This window comes from Mustela putorius, unplaced genomic scaffold, assembly GCF_011764305.1.
Source record: "Mustela putorius furo isolate JIRA1106 unplaced genomic scaffold, ASM1176430v1.1 tig00000813_pilon_pilon_pilon, whole genome shotgun sequence".
Lineage (NCBI taxonomy): Eukaryota > Metazoa > Chordata > Mammalia > Carnivora > Mustelidae > Mustela > Mustela putorius.
In genome coordinates, this window is record NW_025421485.1 from 5,383,969 (window position 1) to 5,406,550 (window position 22,582).

The 22,582-nt window shown below is 54.3% G+C and overlaps 1 long non-coding RNA gene across 1 annotated transcript; it reads left to right on the forward strand.

Moving 5' to 3' along the window:
- Positions 1-1,449: 1,449 nt before the first annotated feature.
- CYS1 lies at positions 1,450-22,072 on the forward strand. The gene is made up of 3 exons (XR_001178398.2): positions 1,450-1,863; positions 17,083-17,135; positions 20,254-22,072. It is a non-coding gene; the product is annotated as a cystin 1 (long non-coding RNA).
- The last annotated feature ends 510 nt before the right edge of the window (positions 22,073-22,582 follow it).

A 22,582-nucleotide genomic window follows, 5' to 3' on the forward strand; every position in this document is an offset into this window, starting at 1 on the left:
TTTCAAGTCCACGGTTGGAAGAGGTTGGCCAATATTTCTCCTGACCTCTTCCTGAAACTTATTCAGGATTCTGGTTAATGCCCAGCCCAGACGGGTGAGTGAGACTCACGGTGTTGGCATTTCCTTAGTTTGGAAAAGTTGGGTTTTTAAGTCAGTGGGAATAAAGAGAGGAAGAAATCGAGTCTAAGCACAATACAAGCAAGACCGACAATAACATCCCTCGGGTTGAGGGAGACAGCTTTGGGGAGCCGCCTGTCCTTATCTGGGAGTCGGTTCACTTGCAGTAATAAACGTTTTTCTTTTACTATCCATGACCCAAAGCTAGAATAATGATTTATACCTATTGGTATTTCGTTTGCTTTTTTTCGGGGGGGGTGCTTTTTCTGTTCTTTTTATAATTTTTCTTTCTTAACAGCGATTACTTTTTATGATGGGGTTTGGGGTGAGGCGCAGCGTTGGGCCGCGGGGTCTCAGCCGGGGCGGGCAGAGGTGGAGGACGCAAGGAGGGCCCGGGGCTTTCCCCGGCGGCGCTCGCCCAAGGGCTGGACCCGCAGACCTCGCGGAGGGTTGCCCCTTCCCTCCCCCTGTCGCGTTTTAGGTCTGCCCTGGCGCGGGAGGGAGAGGGTCTGCAGTCTGCGGCCGGCCCGGGGGCCACTGAGGCGTGAAGCCCCGCGCGCAAAATTCCTCGAACCTCGGGTGTTGGTACCCATCCGAGGAGTCCGAGGCTCGCAGAGGCGACGTCGCCCACCGCCCACCCAGCCCGGTGGGGGCAAGGCTGTGACATCGCCTCCCTGCTCTCGCCCCGTCCTCGCGCAGTGCGCCCGGGGGTTTCAGTTCCAGGCGGCGGGGACCTGGCTGACCCGAGGGGTCGCGGAGCCAGAGCCGGGCAGGGGGGCCCGCAAGGGGGTCCCCACCCCAAGCGGGGAGAAGGAGACTGGTCAGACGACTGAGGAGGGGACGCCCCGCCCCAGTGCCCCCGACCCTCCACCCCAGTGCCCCGCACCCGCATCTCGCTCCCCGCGCCACCTTCCACAGGGTGGGGCCGCGCCCCCGCCTCCCCGCCACCCCTAGCTCTGGCCCTGGCCCCTGCTCTGGAGCCCTCGCCCGGGTCGGCACCCCAAACGCCGGTCGCGCCCCTTCCTGCGTCCCTGCCCCCGGGTCGCGCTCCACCCCATCTCCGCCCCTCACCCTTCAGGCCGGGATCCGCATCTCATTAGCGCGCCGACCCCCCTCCACCGCCGGCCGGTGCCCCCGCCGCCCCTCCCTCTAGCGCCCTCGCCACCCCCACCCCCGCCCAGGCCCGGATCCGCAGCCCAACCCCCGGCTCGCGGGGTCTTGCATCCCTAGCCCCGGATCGCGTCCCCCGCACCTCACCGCCCCCCTTCACCCCGGCCGGGTCGGCACCCCCGCCCCCGGCCGCGCCCCCTCCCGCGTCCCCGCCCCGCCGCGCTCCCGCCCCGGGGCCGCGCTCGGGAGGCGAGACCGGCCTGCCCGGCGGGCGGCGGGGGCGCCATGGGCAGCGGCAGCAGCCGGAGCGGCCGGGCCCTGCGGCGGCTCCGCAGCCCCGACAGCCGGCCGGCGGGGTCCGGCGGGGCAGCCTCGGAGGGCGGGACGCGGCCTCTGATCTCGGCGACGGCGGCGGCGGCGGCGGCGGCGGCGGCCGCCTGGGATGAGGCCGGGAAGGCGGAGGCGGCTGAGGGGGCGGCGGAGCCCGACCCCGGCCCCGCGGCGCCCCCCGACGGCGGGGACGAGACCCTGCGCCTGCTGGACCAGCTGCTGGCCGAGTCGGCGGCCTGGGGCCCGGGGGAGCTGGCCCCGCGGGGCCCGGCGCGGCCCCCACCCGCAGCCGGCGCCGGGAGCCCGGTGAGTGTGGGAGCCCGCGGAGCCGTTGGGGCCGCGCCCTGTCCCCCAGCACCCCCCCAGCCCCCAGCCGCGCGCTTCCTCCCACCCGCCTCCGCGCACCCCTCCCCCGCCCCTCGGCCTGCGCGGCGCCCGTCCCCCTCTGCCCTGAGTGTCACCCACCGTCTCTGTGTCTCCGAATGCCTCCGAGATGTCCCGCTGATCACGGGGCCTGTCCTTCCCCAGCACCCCCTCTGATGTTCTCCCCGTCTGCCCCTTCTGGGTGCTGCTCTCACTGTCTGGGGTGACAGTGCTGGGAGCAGCCTGGAAGAGAGGGGGTGGGGGAGACACACATCCCTTGGCAGAAATGCGTCTCCCAGGCTGTCTTCTGGCCAGAGATCGCCTTCTAGAACTGTGTCTACCCTCAAAGCACAGCATCCCAGAGCCCTTCCGGCGGAGATGGGAACTGGCCAGGGGTGCTGGCTTTTCTCTTAAGAGGAGGCTGCGAAATAGTGGGGACCGGTAGCCAAACAGTGGTTCACAAATGTGTCAGACACGTCAAGAGTCTTGCCTTGCTAGTCGAGCAATTCACATGCTACTGGCTATTTTTAAGATGCTGTGGAATCTGTTTTTAGCTTCCCGGTCCTCTGTTCCAGAACACTTGTAATAACAGTCCTGTTGTTCTAGAAAAACAATAAAAACGAGCGCTCTGGTTTGGCAACGGTCTTCTCTCCAGCAGAGCAGAATGAACAAGATCTTTACTCTCAGCTCCCGGGCATGAGGTGGACGCCAAAGGCAGCGCCCCCTTTTCTGGAGCCCGACAGGCTTAACTGCCAGGTCCCAAGGAAGTGTCTTCTGGGGGGAGCCAACAAGCAGCAGAATCCTGAAAAGGCCTCCCTGAGGGGTGGGGAGGAGAAGTGGCTCAAATCAGACTGTGCAGAGTGTCTCAGCAACCCCCCCCCCACCCCATCCTCCTGCCTGTCCCCTGTCCCCTGCTACCCTTCCAAAGTGAGCCACAGTGAGTAGGACTGAATTCGTTCACAAGATTCCTTCAGGACTACGTCACCGTTCAGTTATATAACACTAGAAATGGATAAACAGTTCAGAAACTTGGGGGAAATTCTCAGAGAACATGGAAGCAATCAGCTAGTGTCCAAGTTTCAAGCGCCTTGGAAACTCTCAAAGTGAAAACGAGAGGAAAAGGAAAAGAATGAATTTTCCCCTGATCCGCTGAGTCTCAGTGACTCTCAGGGAGCAGGGCTGCCTTACTCACTGTCCCAGTCATTTCTACGAGCCCAGCACCCCGCTAGGTGCTAAAGCCAACACAGATGGCACATGGTCCTTGCCCAAAAGCAATTCCCAGTCTAGCTTGGGGAGAGAGAAAAAAAGCAGAACACAGTGTGCTGAGACAGACTTGCACAGAGCCCACAGGAGGAGGGACTGATCCCCTGGAGAAGTCAGGGTGGCACACCAGAAGGACAGCCCTTGACCTGAATCTGGAAGGATCTGTGGCCTTAGCCAGGCAGACAGCAGGGAAGAGTATTTGTGCAGAAGGAACCCTGCATGCGTGGGTAAAGGCAATGGGGTGTGGCCCAGGCTGTGGATGGGGATGGCCTGGGTGGAAGACGCCGATGGGTCCCTAACCATGCTATCAGGTCGTTTGAGAGTTTCCCCATGTTAAGGAATTTGGACTTCATCCTAAAAGCTATGGCTATCTCTGAAGGGCTGGGGGGTGCAGCGTTTTGTGTTTTAGGAAGAGGACACGAACAGCTGTGGGACGATGGGCTGGGCCAAGTAAGCCCAGGACCAAGATAGCCAACTGGGGGCTGCTTTGGTGGTCTGGGTGAGCAGGTCCTGAATGAAGCAGGACAGTTAGAGGGCCGAGGGGAGGTGGAGGTACCTGGGAGGGAGAATCGGCCAGCCGGGGTGGTTCTTCTGGAGGTGGATTGTATGTACCTTCTGTGCCATAATTATTTCTTGAGTCAATCCTAGAATCTTATATTATTAGATCTGTAGGAAAGCTCCTCGAGTCCAATTATTTTCAGATGTGGGGAGACAAAGTGAAAAGGTCCAGGCTCCTAATTTCTTGACTGTAAAGTTCACAGTTAGAAGGTCAATTGCCTTTCCGCTCAGTTGTGAGTTTTATGCTTTTTGCTGTATAGATGACCTCCTTGGACTGATTCTCTTGGCACTTGCACATCTTATAAGATTCCGAGTCGATAAGACATCATTGAGCTAGGAAGAAATTGGTATTTAGATGTATCAATATTGACCATCTCAAAACCCCAAGGGCCAATTTCAACCTGTACATAGAAGTCGCGCCTTCTCCGAAATGTTTGAGATGCTGTTCCCAAGGACAGAGCAAATTTTTCATTGAGTAAGTAAATGACACAATTTAAATTTCTTGAGGAGGGAAGGACAAAAACCTTCCTTAGGTGCTAAACTGTCTAGCATTTTGAAAGAGAGAGGTATTCTTCATAAGACAGTATCAGACTCAAGTGAAATTATCCCTTTAAGCACCCATGTTTAAAAATTTTAACCACTGTTGATTAGACTCTCTTGGAGACTGATTATGCATAACTCTGAACCATCATCCTGAATATTACGGATTATACTCGACTTTGTTCAAAAATAGTCGTAGCTCATATTTTAACATGCACTGGGGTCTCGGACATGCATTAACTCTTTTCATCTTTAACATTATTCTTGTCCATTTTTACAGATGGGAAAGAAAACAGGCACAGAGAGGTTAAGCAACTTAACCAAAGCTGCACAGTTATGGCGGAGTGGAGATCAGACTCTGGGCAGTCAGGCTCCTGTACCTTGTACTCTTATGGCCCTAACAGTTATGATGCTTGTCACATTGTAACCCATTGTCTGTCCTGAGCAACCCCCACCCTAGTGGACCCTCTCTGAGCTGGCCTTGGGGGAGGGGCTGGAGTCACATACCCACGCCTGCTGGTTCCGTGTTTAAAGGAAGAGCAGGACCCTTTGAGGTCAGGCCAGAGAGAGGTTCTTCCCTGACCCGGAGAATCATCTCTTTGCCCAATGGGCTTTGTGGCAAATATTCAAGTTAATCTAGTGCTCATGTTTGTCTCATTTCTTAATTCTTGGTTGTTTTCCTGATACCGTGAAGGTTGCTGGGTAAGAATGAAGTATTGCCATCGTCTGAAACTGGCATTTTTAAAGTTAAGTTTTAAGAAGTATTTATGTTTATTTATTTATTTATTTGAGAGAGAGAGAGAGAGAGAGAGAGAGAGATTGGGGATGGAAAGGAGTAGAGAGAGAGAATCCTAAGCAGGCTCCACACCCAGAGCCTGATGCGGGGCTCAATCTCATGACCCTGAGATCCTGACCTGCCATCAGCAGTCAGATACTTAACCAACTGAGCCACCCGGTGCCCCTTTTAAGAAGTATTTAAATCAATCATTTATACCGCTATGTATGATATATATATATTCCTATCTACATGGGTATCTACAAGTAATGTGGTCCCAGCGGCATTGTGTTGATATCAGTGAAACTATAATATTCCCTTTTGAATTTTTATACTAAAACTTCTCTTAAATGGCTTTTATATGGCTGCATAGTATTCTTAATGATTTTAATAAATGCAAAATATCCATCAAGTCCATATACAATAGCAAAACCGTCTCCTATTGCTGTCCTGGGTTCATTTCCACCTTTGTGCCTGTGAAATGTTAGGTGTGCAAGACAGAATGCCTTTTCTAAAGCCAGTGGGACTTTAAAATCAAGAGCATTTTAGGGGGATATTAAAATGGAAAACTATTTAGGATGGAAAAATTATTTAAGGAGAGCTGACGGTTTAGGTTTGGGTTGTATTAAGTCATTTAATCCAGTTCTAGTTTTCTAACAGTGCAGTGGTATCTCTGGTCCTCAGAGCTCTGGTAACTGGAGGAGGTACCGTGCACGGTTGATCCGTGCGCTCAGCTCGGGCCATGTGCCGTTTGAGGTGCTGAGTGTATGTAGTGACCCAAACAGGCAGAACTTCTGCTACCATTCCGATCACAGTAAGTCCACCAGGGAACAAAATAAAGTACAAAGAACAATAAAAGCAGGGGCACCTGGGTGGCTCAGTCCGTTAAGCGTCTGACTCTTGATTTCAGCTCAGGTCATGACCTCAGGGTCGTGAGACTGAGACCCAGGTCGGACTCTGCGCTCAGTGTGGGGTCTGCTTGGGATTCTGTCTGTCCCACTCCCTCTGCCCCTCCCCCCTGTGCCTCTCTCTCAAATTAAAAAAAAAAAAAAGAACAATACAGCAGCAGGGGCTGGGAGAACAAGAGTGAGTGCAGGTTGTTCTTTTTTTAATAGGTGGGCAGGCATGGTGTCACTGAAGGGGCAGTACTGGGGAAAGCCATGGAGGAGGCGAGGACTGCCCCGCTTCTGTGGGAACTTCTGTCCCAGGCTGAGGGGTCAGCCAGTCAGAGGTCCTGGGGGGCCTGGAGGGTCTGCCCAGAGAGCAGCGGGTTGGGCGGTGTGGCTGGAGTGGAGAGGGCAAGGTCAGGGTAGTGGGAGACAGGCTGGTGCCCAGGATGGGTGCCCAGTGTCTAGGCAGAGCATCATGGTCCTTTGGCCACTGTTAGGCCGTTGGCCCATGGACACAGAGGTCTTTGTAAGTGCTTGGGGCTCAGGGGAGAGGTTGTGGCTGGACCTAGGAGTGTGGGAGCCGGCAGAACAGCGGCGCGTGGAGGGTCGACCAGAACACCAGTAACAATGCTGCCAGCTAACACCCTCGTGTGTGCCAGGCAAGCACGGCTGCCAGAGTGTATGTGTGTGAGTTTGTGTGAGAGGAGCCGAGGACCTGGCCCTGCTGTGTTTAGACGCGGAAAAGATAAGGACACATGCTAAAGGGGACAACCAGTAACGGGGGGAAAATCCAAGAGGACGCCATGTCTGGAAACCAAGGGAGGGAAGTGTTTCAAGAAGGGAGAGGGGAGCAGCTCTTGTAAACGCTGCTCGATGGGACGAACAGGGTGAGGCCAGGGAGCTGGCCACTGACCTCAGCCACCTGGAGATCCCTAGAGCCCTCGGGAAGAGCGTGGGGGAAGCGGGGCGGGCTGGGGTTCATGGAGAATGAGGGGCAAGGGACCAGAGTGTAGTCAATGCTTTCGGGAAGGTTCTTTTTCCAGTGCAGTGGCAGTAGATGGTCAAGGATGGCTCTTTTAGGAAGCCCAATGAACCATAAAACCTCAGTCCCAGACGGGCTGGATATACAAAGTCTTTGAGATTAAATGCACTAGTAAAATTCAAGGGCCCTCTTAGAGAGGAAATTCTGATACAACCCAATAAACACAAATTCTGCCCCTTTACTACCACATTATGTCCTTCAGACTTAGTTCCCCCTCCTGCCTCATAAATCTGGGCTGATCAAGATCTAGGGAAGTTTGTTTTTGGGGAAGTTTTTTTTTTTTTTTTTTTTTTTTTAGGATTTTATTTGTTTTTATTTTTTAAAGATATATTTTATTTATGTTTGAGAGAGGAAAAAAAGAGAGACAGAGAGAGCATGCGAGTGAGTGGGGAGAGGCGGAGGAAGAGAATCTCCAGCAGGCTCCCTCCTGCGTGCAGAGCCTGAAGTGGCCAGATCCCAGGACCCTGAGATCACGACCCGAGTGAAATCAAGAGTCCAACGCTTAACCAACTGAGCCACCCAGGTGCCCCTATAGATCTTAGTTTGGTTTTTTTTTTTTTTTTTGAAGATTTTATTTATTTGACAGAGACAGCAAGAGAGGGAACACAAGCAGGGGGAGTGGGAGAAGGAGAAGCAGGCTCCCTGCTGAGCGGGAGCCCTATGCGGGCTTGATCCCAGGACCCTGAGATCATGACCTGAGCTGAAGGCAGGTGTTTAACTGACTGAGCTACCCAGACACCCCTAAAGTTCTTATTTTTAAATAATCCCTATATCCAACTCGGGACTTGAACTCACAACCCCAGCATCAAGAATCACACGCTCTACTGACTGAGCCAGCCAGGTGCCCCTCATTTTCTGGAAACTTTATTGTTGCTGCAAAGGTAGCACTTTTTTTTTTTTTTTTTTTTTTTTTTTTACAAGAAGGTCTAGGCCGATCATGCGTTCTAGTTAGGCGGAATGAATCGTCTTCAGCATTTTTGTGAAGTTTCCGTTTTGCTCTAGCAGAGGGGGACCTGGATAAGGCTTGTGTTCCCACCAGCCCAGGACTTCGGCGTAGCCCAGGTTCACAGCTACCGTGGGAGGTGAAGGGGAAGACAGCAATCAAATGATTACGTGGCTGGAAAGCAGATCACCAGAGAGACTTGAACGTGATGGATGATGTGATGGACTTTTGGCAAAGAAAATAAAGCCACTGTTTTGAAGAGTTACTGTCCGTCTGCATTCAGATGTGATTTATACTAAAGCACACAAATTTGAGCGGGGGGAGTAGGCAGTTTTTGAGCAATCTAGGAAACATGGAGGAGTCAAACGTAGTGCTGACGCTCAGAAAGCTCCTAGCTGTGTTCTGGAGGGCCGTATAAATGCACCTTTGTTGTTCATCAGGGAAGCCCCACAGCACAGGTGTGTCATAAGTATTACATACCCAGGGGGTTGAATAATCCCACCGGAGGCAGGCGTCTTCCCGGTGGGCCTGACGTCTGAGCTGGTTCTGAAGGATCGGTTGAGTTTACCAGCAGCAGGAAGGGGATGAAGCCTTCCAGAGAGGGCAGCGTGTGGAAAACCCAAAGGGATGAAACAGTGTGCAGCCCCTTCTAGCCGGACAGCGAGGGGATGATGGGTGGAGTGCAAAAGGCACGCGGGTCGCCTCGAGTCTGGATTTCGCAGCCCTCTAGGCTAAGGGGTGGAAATTCATCCTGTAGACAGTGGGGAGCTCATAGAAGTTGTCTGTGTTTATTATACTTAAATGTTGATTTTAAAATCAGAAGAGGTAATAGACACGCACAGGCGAGAAGATGTGAAAGATGTCCAGAAAAGCAAGTGTCCCTCCCACCGTCGCCACCTTTTCCCCAGGTCCCCTCCCGGAGACATCGCCTTATCCGGGCCAGCCTCCCTTTCTGAAGGTCAGAGGTGGCAGCGGGGAGCGAATGAGCGGGGACAGTGCAGGAGTGGGACGCTTGGGTAGGCGGGCACTGCACTGAACCAGGGCAGAGAAGGCGGGAGAAGACCGGGTGGCAGGTGCGACAAGCAAAGGAAGGCGAGTTTCTAGAAAGACGCCGGGGCTTCTTGCTTGTGTAGTTGAGCCGATGATCACGCTCAGTGCCTTACACGGCGGGTCGGGGCGGGAGGCGGACCAGTTCCAGGGGCCGTCTGAGACTCATGTCCACTGCAGAGAGTGGTTCGTGAACATCAGCCTGCAGACAGCGGGGCTGGGGTGTGGTGGGGGGAAGCACTTGGACTGGGGGAGGAGATTAAGCCTGGAGAAGATCAAACGCTGAAGGCAGAGTCCTCCCCTCAGGGGACCTGTAAACACAGTGAGGCTGTGAACTGCGAGATGCACAGTGCCTGCAGATGTGGGTCGGCGGGTGACCTCAGAGGGCTCCCTCCCTCCTTGGCTGCAGGATGGTGGCTGCTGTGCACGGGGTGAGAGCCCAGCCCCACAGCGCCTGGCCTGACCTGAGCCTCAGCAGTGGCTACTGAGTGCAGGTGGAGAGGCGAAGGGCAGGGTGGGGGTCGCGGTCACATGCCTGACACCCAGCGGTGCTGGTGAAGACTTTCTGGGCCCAGAAGCTCTCACTCCCTCAGGGGCTGGGACAAGGGGTGCCTGGTGAGGGGCCAGCAAGAGTCTGGGGAGACCCAAGGTTCTTACCTCCTTCAGGGCCAGGAGCCCGATACCAGCAAGGAAGGAGACCACTGGCCTCTTCCTCCCAACATCCAGTGTCCAGGAACCTGGTGGTCTCTTTCCAGTTGGAGAATCAAGCACTAGCCCCGAAGGGAGTCAAGGCCATGAGGTCCCCATCTCATTTGAATCGGGGGTCTTTGGGGCTCAGCAGGGAGAGCTGCCCCAGGGCCGGGCAGGCCCCCTGGGAGCCACGCCAGGTCATCTCCCTCCCCATGCAAGGGCCCGCGCCCCCAGATCGGGGCCGCCCCCAGGGTGGGCAACGGTCCGCCTGCAGCCCATCCGTGAGTCCAGCTGAGTCCCCAGTGCCCCAGTGTCTATAATGGTGTGAAAATGAATGTGGTTGTGCTTTATAAGGTGAGAAAACACTATACATGCAACTGATTGTCCTTTCCCTCCAATCCCGTTTCGCTTCTCCAGGCCTTCATTCCCTTTGGAAATACTTTCGTGAAGGCGTGGGCTTGTGAAGGGAGGTGGGGCTCCCCGACTGACCGATGGTCTCAGAGTCAGAGCCTCCTTCGGGAAAAGTCTGGTTGTCCGTCGATTCACGCAGAACCTCCTTGGAGTGGGGCGTGTCGGGACAGGCGCGCCCCCTGGCGGCGGGAGGGCTGGACCCCCCCCCCCCCCCCCGCCTCCCCCCCCAGCAACCCAAGGCACAACAGGGGACCTGGCGGAGGTGGGGAGGCCAGGCGCCAGGGCTGCCCTCGCGCTGTTCTCTCCACACTATGTGTTCAAGTGTCCATCGTGAGACAAGGAGCCAGAAAACCCTCGACCAACCGGACCAACCTGGGCTTCCGAGAAGGATAATTCTTCGATAATGAAGAAGGGGACATCTTCCCGGGCTGTGGAATATTATTACCCGGCCATAAAAGGGAGAAAACTACTGGGATGCCTGGTGGGATCCGTGGGTGGAGCACGCGACTCTTGATCCTGGGGTCATGAGTTCGAGCCCCACACTGGGCACAGTGAAATGTCTCTACACACAATGTGGATGGATCTCAGAATCCTACACCGAGGGACAGAAGTCAGGAAAAGGGCGCATGCTTTGTGATTCCACACTGGTCGTGGCTTCCAGATGGAGCCACAAATCCACAGGGACAGTGGTTGCCGGGAGGCAGGAGCATGGCCAAGGGAAGCAGGGAGGGCCACAGAGGTGCTGGCGGCCGGGGTGCTTTACCGTGGGAGGCTACCAGGCTGGATTCCTCACTCATCTGTGGCAATTCTGCACATCACTGGTACGCGCGCGCACGCGCGTGTGTGTGTGAACATGAAGAGTTAAAAGAGTTAAAACTTCTTCTCTAAATAGAAGAAACAGAGCAGAGACATTTTGGTAAGTAAAAGATACAGTACATTTCCTAAAAATTAACCACTGATAATTTGCTTTTTCCAAAGCGCCTAGTGTAGGAGTGTGAGGAGACTAAGAGACCCTCTGATTCACTCCCTCCCCAGCGCTGGTGTGTTCCTCCAAGCCTGCACAGGATCGCGAATGATGACACACATACCCCCCGCCCACCCACACACACTCACGCGCTACCTGAGTTCAGCCCAGTTCCCACGGCCACCGGCCTCAGCCCAGGCGCCATGGCCCCCCGGGGCTCCCAGTGTCTGTCTGGCCCAGAGGTGGCCAGCTGCCAGCTGGCTGGTGGCTGAAACATGTGTCCACGCTAGGCTTGGAGCCGCCAGCAGGGGCTGCTGTGTCTTTGCTTTTCATCCAACCTCCCTTTGCTGCCTCAGTGAGCTGGCTAACATAGTCCACATCTGACAAAGTCAAGCGAAAGGCTGAAATGCATTGATAAGGAAAGGACCGCACACTCAGACCTCGCGCATAGGAAGAACCTTCAGTAAAGATGGAGCAAATGGAACAAGCCTGAGCCATCAGGGAGATTATGAAAGCAAGAGCACCACGTCCCTTCCGAACCCCGCTGCAGGGTGTGCAGTCCCCGCTGGTGACGGTGTGCCCAGTCCTAGCTGCCCCGTGAGGCCAGCAGTGTGTCGCCGTTGGTGGCAGGGAAAGCAGCGAGGCAGTGGAGACAGGCTGATCCTGCAAAGGTCTGACTCTCCCGCTGGGAGAAACTGTATTTGTGACAACGTTCACAGAGTCTGGTGATGAGGGGGCTGGCCAAAGCAGGTGACGATGGAAGCGGCTTCCGGCTGAAACTGACGAGAGGCGCAAGGGTGCAGATAGCATGACGTTGAAAACGCTGGGGCTGGCTGGCAAACTACTGCTTCTCTTCTCTGGAGCTCCTGGGAATGCAGGCAGGCCCAGTGACCGAAAGCCGTCGGGAGGCAGGTTGGTGGCCATGTAAGCAAAGACTTTCACGGGCACCCGAGAGAGTTGAAAGCAGGGTCCCAAAGAGATCTCTGTCTAGCCCTGTTCACAAGAGTGGTATTCGCAGCAGCCAAAATGTACAAGTGACCCAACAGCCGGATGGAGAAGCAGAATGTAGTACACACATGCAGCAGGATATTAACCAGCCTTAAAAGGGAAGGACATTCTGATACCTGCTCCAACGTGGATGAACCCCAAAGACGCGTCAGCTGAGATCAGCCAGATGCGAGAGCACAAATGCTCTAGGTCTGCACTTAGACAAGGTGGTCAGACTCATAGAGCCAGTAGGAGGGGGCTTGGGGTGGGGATGCACAGGACGGGGAGCTGTTTAGTGGGGACAAAGTCTCTGTTTTGCAAGATGGAAAGAGCTCTCGAGATTGGTTGCACAACAATATGAATGTACTTAATCCTGGAATATACATAAAGTCTTTGTGGTGCCTGGGTGGCTCAGTGGGTTAAAGCCTCTGCCTTCAGCTCAGGTCATGATCCCAGGGTCCTGGAATCGAGCTCCGCATCAGACTTTCTGCTCAGCAGGGAGCCTGCTTCTGCCTCTCTCTCTGCCCTCCTCTCTGGCTACCTGCGATCTCTGTCTGTCAAATAAATGAATAAAATTAAAAAAAAAATACTGGAATATACACTTCAGAATGGTTAAGATGGTGAATTTTAGGCTATGTGCATTTTATCATGGAATTTTGTTTTTAATTAAAAAGAACATTCATGGGCACCTGGGTGGCTCACTTGATTAAGCGCCCAAATCTTGATCTCTGCTTGGGTGTCAGTCTCAGACTCATGAGTTCAAGCCCTGCATTGGGCTCCATGCCCAGTGTGGAGCCTACTTAAAACAAAACAGAACAACAAAAAAAAGAACATTCAGATAGTCTGAGCTGCTCTGAGATGGGATGGGTGGCTTCAAGAGGCAGCGGGGGTAAGTGTGTGTGTGTGTGTGTGTGTGTTACTTCCTGTCTTCTTTCTTCATTCCATCCCTACTCTCTGTCCCTCTTCCGACTGTGAATTCCTTGCTGACTTAGAAGTCATCTCCTCTTCATCTTTATATTCCCCAAAGGCAAGAATGAGTGTTCAAAGAAATGTGCCATGATAGTAAGTTCCCCATGGCAAGGTCGCCAGCCACCAGCGGTCACGGTCAGCTCTTGGCGGTACTGCTGGGACTGGGCTGTGCACCATTGCTCTGGGGCCAGCCTCCACTTGGCGTGTTGGGCAGGCAAGAACAACCTTTACCGGAAGCACATTGAGGCTGGCTGGCCCTCCCCTGCCCATCCCCACGGGGCTGGCATCGACAGGACACACCCAGTGTGTGTTTTCTTCCACTTCCCATCACTAACATTCCCCAAGAAACACATCAGAGCTTTTCTCAGGGAAGAGTGTATTGTATAGGAACCTCTGGTTATGCCTCAAAGACCAAGACCAAGTCCCCTGGACCAACCTCATCACGCACTCTGGTCATCTGCCTGTGGGGCTTCATCAGAGGTTACCCTAGACTGGATATTGGTTCACATACTTCAAGTGGTGTTTCTTGGTCATCTGTAGGATTGCTGTTACTCTAAGGATGAGCCGGATGGATAATCTCTCATCTCACAGCAGTCCTGAGGAGCCAAGATACCATTATGCAAATGGGTAAACTGAGGCTCAGAGAGCCTCACAATCCATCCAAAGGCATATCATTATTAAATGACACAACTGGGATTTGTTTTTTTGTTTTGTTGTTTTTAAGATTTTATTGATTTGTCAGAGAGAGAGAGAGAGAGAGAGCACAGGCAGACAGAATGGCAGGCAGAGGCAGAGGGAGAAGCAGGCTCCCTGCCAAGCAAGGAGCCTAATGCGGGACTCGATCCCAGGACGCTGGGATCATGACCCGAGCCGAAGGCAGCTGCTTAACCAACTGAGCCACCCAGGCACCCACAACTGGGATTTGAACCCTTTTCTCTATTATGCCATTTTTACTCTACTATGCCAACTGCTATACAGAATTTAAACTCAAGATTATAACAACCCAGCAACTTGACATTCAGCTTAATTCAGAAAATACCCCGTGTTTGTCCTGTGCTCAGCTTGGAGAGCTGTAAGCTTGGGAGAAGTGGTACTCTTGCTGGGGAGGACTAACTAATCTAATGGGTTAATAACTAGAGGACAGCATGGTCTATAGCATCTGTCCGATGACAATAGAAACAGTAACAGCCAGTGTTTACTGAGAACTTACTAAGTGCCAGGCACTTTGGGATGACTTTAAAGTATCTCCCAGTAAACTTGCTTTGCACACGAGGAAACCACTGCTTAGAAAGGTCAAGACATCCACGCCGAACCACAGTGCTGGTAGGCCAGGCTTTGGGCTATCTCTCTTTCGAAACTCGTGCTTCTGACTACTGTAGTGCCCACCTTCCCCAGTCACACATTTTATAGCAACATCCACCTCCCAGCACCCAGCACTGTGCTCTTACACATCCAGCCAACTGTTTGGTGTGTTTAAGACTTACTTTTCTGGTGACATTTCTGGCACCTCAAGCGCAGAGCGCATGTCTGCGTGGCCGCTGATGGAGCTCTGGGCGTGCTGGGGTGCTGGGTGAAGGGCTGGTGAGTGATTGACCCATGTGATTACATCTCTGAGTCGGAGGATGGAGAAGGGCTTTAAAACAGAAATCGGAGGGGATATAAGCAGCTTCCAATGGGGGAAAAGTGCAGTTCTCTCTATTGGCTGTGTAGGATCATGGAATGACGGAAAGCAATTATTCCGCTAAGAAAAGGAAAAAAAAACCAAAGCCTTTAAAACTCCCCATTGTCTGCAGAATAAGGAAGGTCCCTCTACCAGGCCTGAATGCATAGATTTAATTTCAAGTGGCCCCAGGCTAGAAATGCCACCGAGACACCTGGAAAAACGTCATCTTCCTCTTAGGCCCCGAGGAATACTCACAAAGACGTTTCCAAGGACAATGAGCAGCACACAACAGGAAATAACCAACTATGGAAGGAACCCAGTAAAAACCAGAAGAAAAAATAGTTAACAAAAACAGATGAATGAAGGGGTACTTGGGTGGCTCAATTGGTTAAGTGTCCAACTTTCAATTTCAGCTCAGGTCATGATCTCAGGGTCCTGGGATTGAGCCCTGGGTTAGGCTTCATGATCAGTGGGGAATCTGCTTGAGGGTCTCTTTCTCCCTCTGCTCCTGCCCCTCGCCCCTCCAAAATAGATCAGTGACCACTTCAGTTATTTGGATTACCAGGAACAGGTAATAGTTGATTTATGTTTATTATGTTTAAAGAAAATACCTGCAAAGCACAAGGGCCTAGAGAAAGTGACATGATGTATTTGAAAAAGAACCAAACCGAACTTGTAGAAAGGAATACTACAATAAATAAAGTCAAAGATCCCAATGGTGTGGGTTAGCAGGAGACCAGACAAAGATGTAGAGATCAGCACATTGGAAGACGGAGCTGGAGAAATGACCAGCCCATGGCACCCAGACGAGGCTCTGATCCAGGATGCTTGAGAAAAAACCCACAGCAGACATTAAGTTGTGAAACAATAGAAACTTTCCCTTTCTAAGGGAGCAAGACAAAGAAGTCAGTTATCATTTCTTTTCATGTAACACCAGGAGTACAGAAAGCCTAGGGGGAAATCAAATGGCTGTTAGAGAATGTGAATGAGAACAAAAATAATACAAAAAGAATCTATAAATAAATTATTAGGGCTAATACAAGAGTTAGTAAATTCACCAACCCCCCAAATATATATATTTCAGTCATATTTCTATAACAACAAGAGATATAAAATTTTATTTAAAAAGTTTATGTTGTGGTGTCTAGGTGGCTCCATCAATTGTGCGTCTGCCTTTGGCTCAGGTTATGATCCTGGGGTCCTGGGATCGAGCCCTGCATTGGGATCCCTGCTCAATGGGGAGTCTGCTTCTCTCTCCGCCACTCCCTCTCAAATAAGTAAATAAAATCGTTAAAAAAAATAAAATAAAGGGGCGCCTGGATCGCTCAGTGGGTTAAGTCTCTGCCTTTGGCTCAGGTCATGATCTCAGTGTCCTGGGATGGAGCCCCGCCCTGGGCTCTGCTCAGCAGGGAGTCTGCTTCCCTCTCTCTCTCTGCCTGCCTCTCTGCCTACTTGTGATCTCTGTCTGTCAAATAAAGAAATAAAATCTTTAAAAAAAAATTTTTAAAAATAAAAATTTTAAAAAGATGACAGTGGTAATAGCATTGCAAATACAAGTATCTAGGAACTGGTCTAAAAAGAGACATCCGGGACACCTGGGCAGCTCAGTCAGTTAACCATCTACCTTCAGCTCAGGTCATGATCTCAGGGTCCTGGGATCCAGCCCCAGGTCAGGCTCCCTGCTCAGCAGGGAGTCTGCGTCTCCCTCTCCCTCTGCCCCTACCCCCGCTTCACTGTCTCTCTGTCTCTCTCCCAAATAAATAAATAAAGACGTTAAAAAAAAAAGGACATTAAAGGCCTGAATGAAGGGGAAACAGTCCCAGTTCATAAATCACAAGGCCAATTATTATAAAGATATCAATTCCCCCCCAAATGATCTGTGGCTTTATATCACCCCAACAAAATCCCCAAGATTTTTGTTTCCCATGGAATAGGCCAATTCGAATATGCAGGAAGGCAAAGAACAGAGAGTATTCAAGATTCTTAAAAAAAAAAAAAAAAGTGGGGTGGGAGGACCTGCTTTACCAGATGTCAAGTTCATCGTAAAGCTGTGGTCCCCGGGACAGGCTGGTGCGGGCCCAGGGCTCTGCCCCAACCGCTGGAAAAGCCCACAGACGGATGTGTGCTCGTCTCCACACCCTTTCCTAGGGACAGAGAGAGCTTGGTGGAGGCGAGGGGAAGGCCTGGAGGTGAGAGAGCGCGGGGTGTGGTCGGTCACAGGGAGCTGCTTCTGTGAACTTTATCAAGTCACCTTTCCCACCTGTGAAGGAAGCAGACGGACCCAGGAAGCCAGAGGGAGCCTTTCCGGCTGTGGTTTTTCGAGGACCGCGGTGGCCGTCCGCTGCCGGCAGAAACCCAGGACCCAGGTGGGCCGCACCCCTGACAAACTTTTGATGCTTCTTCCTTTTGTCCTTCTCAAGGTGTCCTCGAAGCAGAGCGCTGATGAGCCCCCGGAGAGCGCTGGAGTGTCCAGGTGAGTGCAAGGCTGGGGCAAGCGCATTCCCTCCGCCAGAGGCCACAGCTTCTTGTGTGGCCCCCAAGTCCCAGGTCCCAGCTCACTGCCCGATGCAGCTCCCGCCGTCCAGGAACGGTCCCGGCCAGGGAAGGTCCCTTCCATGGAAACATGCAGAAGCCCTCCAGTCTCACGGCCGCCGTGACCTTCCCCCAGAGAGAGGCTCTGACCCAGATCATCGAGGGCCTTCCCGATCTCCCTCATTCACGCAGAAACTGTGTGCTGGGGGCACCTGCCGACGATCCTTCTGGGGTTTACAGCCCAGAGGGATTGCAGATGGGACCCCTTTAATTCTGTTTCAATTTTATCAGGAAAATGCTTTTAAAACCCCTGTTCACAAGCGCAGGCAGTGGGCTCCTGGGAGCTCAGAGAGGGGACGGGAGAGGCCTCAGGGTTCTCAGAGGAGCTGGTGATGGTTCAGCTGGTTGGAAGGCCGTGTGGGGGGTCGCAGAGGAGGCAAGAGGAGGGAGCACCTGGGCAGCATCTCCAGCTGAGGACGCTGGATGCTGGCAGGTGGCAGTTAGCACAGGGCCCTGAGGTCATGGAGAGCCGGGAGCTCCCCCAGGTAGAGAGGGCACCAAATGTTGAGCTGCAGCCACTGGCCACGGCTCTCGAGTGCGAGCAGGCTGGGACCCCGGGAAGTGGGAACACTTACACCCTCCGGCACCAGTGGTCCGGGCCCAGAGCCCTGGTCAGCTCGGTGGAGAGCCCTGGTCCTCCTTCCGACCCGCCTCCCCTCCTTGTATGGACCGGGGATGGGCTTGGCACCCGGCATCTGGGGGTGGTCTCGGACACAAGGGGGGACACGGGGTCCCTCTGCAGTAGCTGCGCCAGGGGCCCCGGCGGCGCTGCTGGGCTGACCCAGAGGCCCGTGCCTGTGGCTCCGTGCTGGGGACCTGGGGACACGCCTGCCTGTGGGCTCCAGCTCAGCGCTGGCTGAATGTTTCCACTGATTTTAAAGAGAATTAGTGTGACTTTTCCAGCTTTCGTCAACCTGAGGAGTTTAGAAGGGTTAAATTCTACCTGGAATCAATCAGCTCTTTCTTCTGCCTCTTAACCGAGGGGGCCCCTTCGCTCCCTGCACACTCCAGGAGGCCACCACCCTCACCGGGGTCCACTCCTCCCTCCCTCCCTCCCCTGCTTTCATGGGAGGCTCAGCCGGCTCTGTCCCCCTGCTGCCTGGGAGGAGGGGAGGGCCATGGAGGCAAGCTCCAAGGGAGGCTGGCCCTCCCCAGGCTCAGACTGGAGTGCGCTTCCTCTGGTCCCCAAACTTGGGCTCTGTGGCCTCTAAGGAGAGCCCCTGGATCCCACCCCACATCTGCCGTGGTTCCCCGTCCCCCTCTCTGCCTGCGGGCGCTCCGGGGCCCCCACACAGCTCTCAGAGGCAGCGGCCCCTCTTCCCTCCTGGCCTCCTCCCCCAGTCCCTGCTCTGCGGTCAGAACCCGGCAGAGCAGCATTTCTGGGAGAAATGTCCTAACGCCTGCAGTTTACTTTGAAATACCTCCAGAAATCAGACGGAGGAGATGTGTGATAAAGTAAATACAGCCAAAAAAAAAAAAAAAAGTGTATTTACTTCATTGTTGAATCTACAATTTCAAACTTTCTGGATGCTTAGAAGTCTTTGTAATAAAATGCTGAAGAAAAAAATCCTTCAAAGCCCTGTTAAAGTATCTCTCCCCAAACGCTCGCCTCCCACCCCCATCCTTGGCAAGCTGGGGTGTCCCCTTGTCGGCGGGCCCCCAGCCTCCACACTCGTGACCTGTAAGGCAGGAGGCGCACATGGCCGTCTGGCTTCCGGCCTCACTCTGCCTCTCGAAGGCAGCGCGGACACCTGACTCATGTCTGTTCCCTCACCGTTCCAGGCACATGGTCAGGTGTCTCCCAAACGCTTGTTGGAAGAACATTTGATGTGGCCCTGGGCCATGTGGGCCTTGACCCCCCAGTCCCGATCATCCTTGATGACATCTGCAGAAGGACATGGAAGAGGCAGGGCTGAGCCGGTTGGGCAGGATTTGAGGACAGGGCTGGCCTGACCTGAGGTCTCAGGATTGGGTAACAGAAGCTGAGGGCGCATGGGGTGGGGAGCTCGGTGGCTCTGGAGGCTCCTGTCCCCACTTGTCCAAGAATCTCCCAGCCCGGCTCCCTGAGTTCACAGAAGGAAGTGGCCCCAGCTGTCTGACCGGCGGAGCCGTGCGGGCTCCTTCTCTAGCACGACAGAGCAGGCTGGCGACAGGCAGCTCTGGCTGCAGAGCTCAGCTCTCCTCCAGATGCAGCCTGAACCGTGCCCACGCCCTCCCTCCTGTGAGAGGTTCCGGGAAGGCCAAGGCCAGTGCCAGGCAACACTAGCAGGGAGCAGCCTGAGAGAAAGGGAAGTTTGGGGTACAGGGTACACCACCCAAAAGTTCCTGTGATGTCCAGAAAGTCAGAGAGGGGATGGGCCACCAGGTACAGGCTGGTGGGAACCACTTTCTGGAGCCCGGGCAACAGGAACAGGGGTGTGGCTCTGGTCACTTTTGCCATGCCCAGTTTTGTCCTGAGCAGCTCTGTTCACCACCCCCCGCCCCTGCCCCTACAACAAGGGTGCCGGCCCGTGAGTAAATCAGGCAACGGGTGTCTCGAAAGGCAGCACACATTTGCTCAGGGCTAGGCCATGTGTAGGACTGGGTGTCGCGTGCTGTGTGTTATCTTATTCATGCTTCAGAATGGACTTAGAAATATGTCTCCACTTAGAGGGGGAGGAAAAAACCAACCCATGCTCAGAGATACAAACGCCTTGTCCAAGGTCACAGCCCTAGTAAGTGGCAGAGCTGGGATTTGAACTCGGGCCCTGACCCCGAAACGCCCCAGGGGCTGGCTTCCAGGCAGGGTACGTAAGGTCTTGGCAGACAAGGTCATAGGCAATGAAGCAAGAGAAATAAGCAGAGGCCTGTCCTGTAAAAGAATAAGAAGGGCAAAGGTTTTCGGGTTTTGGTTTTAGCACGGATCAGACGTCCCCGAATGGGTAGGCCATCGGAGAGATGATGAGTTTGAAGGTAACATCTTGTCTCCTGACGCCGCTGTCTGTGTTTCTGGCCCCCAGAGCCCCGGACAGCAGCTGCAGGAGGCCTGAGAGGCAGTCGGGCATCTGTGCCATCTCCTACGACTACTCGGAAGAGGAGCTGATGGCCAGCATCGAGCGGGAGTATTGTGGCTGAGGCCTCCAGAGCAGCCCTGCAGGCTCCTGTCCCAGCCAGCCGGATGCTGCTCCTTTGCCCCACCCCCACAAGACTGGGGTTGCACCCCCGCCCCCCAGCCCTGCCCTGCCCAGGCTCTGGCTGGAGCCGAGCCCCTCCAACATGCAGTTACTCCTGGTTCTTTCAAAGATCCAGCTTCAAGCTTGCTGGCAAGGGGTGGTCAGCCGCGCAGACACAGGTGCGAAGGCAGGCACAGGTGCGGCCCCCAGGTGCGGGCACAGGTGCTGCCTTCAGGTGCGCGTGCAGGTGCTCTCCCAGCTGCTCCTCTCTCGGTCTCTGGGGAGGGCTTGCCTGCGGGGTTCTCCTAGAGCCTGAAATGCTTCCCATGTCGAATGGCCCTCTCTGCTCCAGGACTGGGGCTCCTCAGTGCTCAGTGCTCAGTGCTCCTCCCGGACGGGCTCCCTTGGGGCCTCTAACACGTCCCTGATTCTGCACACGAGCTGCCTGGAGATGTGGATGTGTGAATTGGGGTTCTGGGGAGTTGGGGCAGGGCCAGAGAGTCTGCATTTCTAACAGGTCCCTGGGGGACACCCCTCTTCCTGGACCCCAGCCTCACTCAGGGTAGGAAGGATTGAGTCTAAGCTTTAGACCTTATCTGACTCTTCCTTCCCGGCACTGGGGCTGTGAGAGCCACCGCCCGCCTTGCTCCCTGGATAGAGGCCTGCTCCCCTCCTGGGCAGATGTGATGGACGCAGCATGCGGGGCTGCGAGCTGGAGCCCTCAGTTCTGATCCCGAGCCAGCAGCCACTTTACCCCTTGGGCCTCAGTTTCCCTCTCTAGAAACTGACCCCTGGAGGCTCTTCCAGGCATAGCAGCCCCGACAATCTGGGATCAGGCAATTCCAGGATTCCTAGATCTCTGCTGTCCTGCCACCCCCTGGGGCACAGAGCTGCCCCTGCAGCTGTAGGGGGGTGGGGTGGAGGGAGAACCCCAGCCCCACCTGGAGGAGGTCCTGAGAACACCTGCTCTCACCAGCCTGATGGGACTGGTTTCCTCTCTTCTCACCTGGGAGAAGGCACAAAGTCATTGTGGTGAGGCCAAGAGAGCCCAAGAACATCCCTGTCTGACAGATGAGGAAGCCGATTTGCCGGGGATGGCTGTGAATCCAAGATGGGGCCGGGGGAGCCAGAGGCTGACCGGAAGGCAGGACCCCTGCGGGGGCGCAGGCCGGCCTTGGAAGAAGGCTCTGGCTGGCGTGCATTCTGGATCCAGGTGGCAGGTCCCCCTGGAGCAGCTGGGAGGGTGTCCGAACAAAGGGGCACGTGGGTGCGACGTTAGCTTTTGCCAAAGCCAGAAGAGGTCTCAACTTGTCACACACAGTTCCCACCAACTCCTGCAGCCTCCCTGGCGTCGCCGGCAAGACATGAGACCTTCTCGGGCACAGATGCGAGGCCCCTTGGCACTGTCCCCAGACCCACAGGCCTGCTGCCGTCACAGGCAAACGGGTGTTTCCATCAACTTTTATTACTTGGCAAGACAGCCTTTGGTCAGATGTTCCATCGCTGAGAGATTGTACCTCCGAGCCAGAGGACGGTGCGTGGGGCCTTCCAACAGCCCCAAGTCCCCCCAACAGCGAGAGCTCCCCCCCATGCAAGCCCAAATCATTTCTTTTGATCAAAGATGAAAGCCATTTCTATTTTAATAATATAGATATTTCTCTTAAAAGTGGTTAATATTTTCTTTCTCACCACCAGACACATTAGGCCTTGAATTTCGTGATTTACAATGTTTACAGTTTTACATCATTATTTTGTTAAAATGGAACGTATTTGGCCAGTTTCCTGCATTTTCCAGTGGAAACCTCACACAACCGTTCATGAGATGAAAGTATTCAGAAAAAGAAGACGTCCCCCTGGGACTACTACGGTCTGTGTCAGTGTCAAAGTGAGAACCCGTCATCAAAGCAAAGCAGTTGTTCTCAGGTCTTTTTTTTTTTTTTTTTTTAATTCCCTGAATTCAGGAAAGTATCTTCTGGACAGTGGCCAGCTGAATAAACTATGTGCCCCAGTTGTGAGGTGGAAGGTGGCCAAGTAGGCCCTGTGGGGCGCTGGCCCAGGGGGCGGCGGGGAAGGCCCAGGGGCCTACATGGGGTCCGAAGGCCTGTGGTGGCCACTCGCTGCTCCGGCCCTTCCTGGAGCAGCTCCATGCGCCCCGGGGGCCCCAGCACCCTGCTCT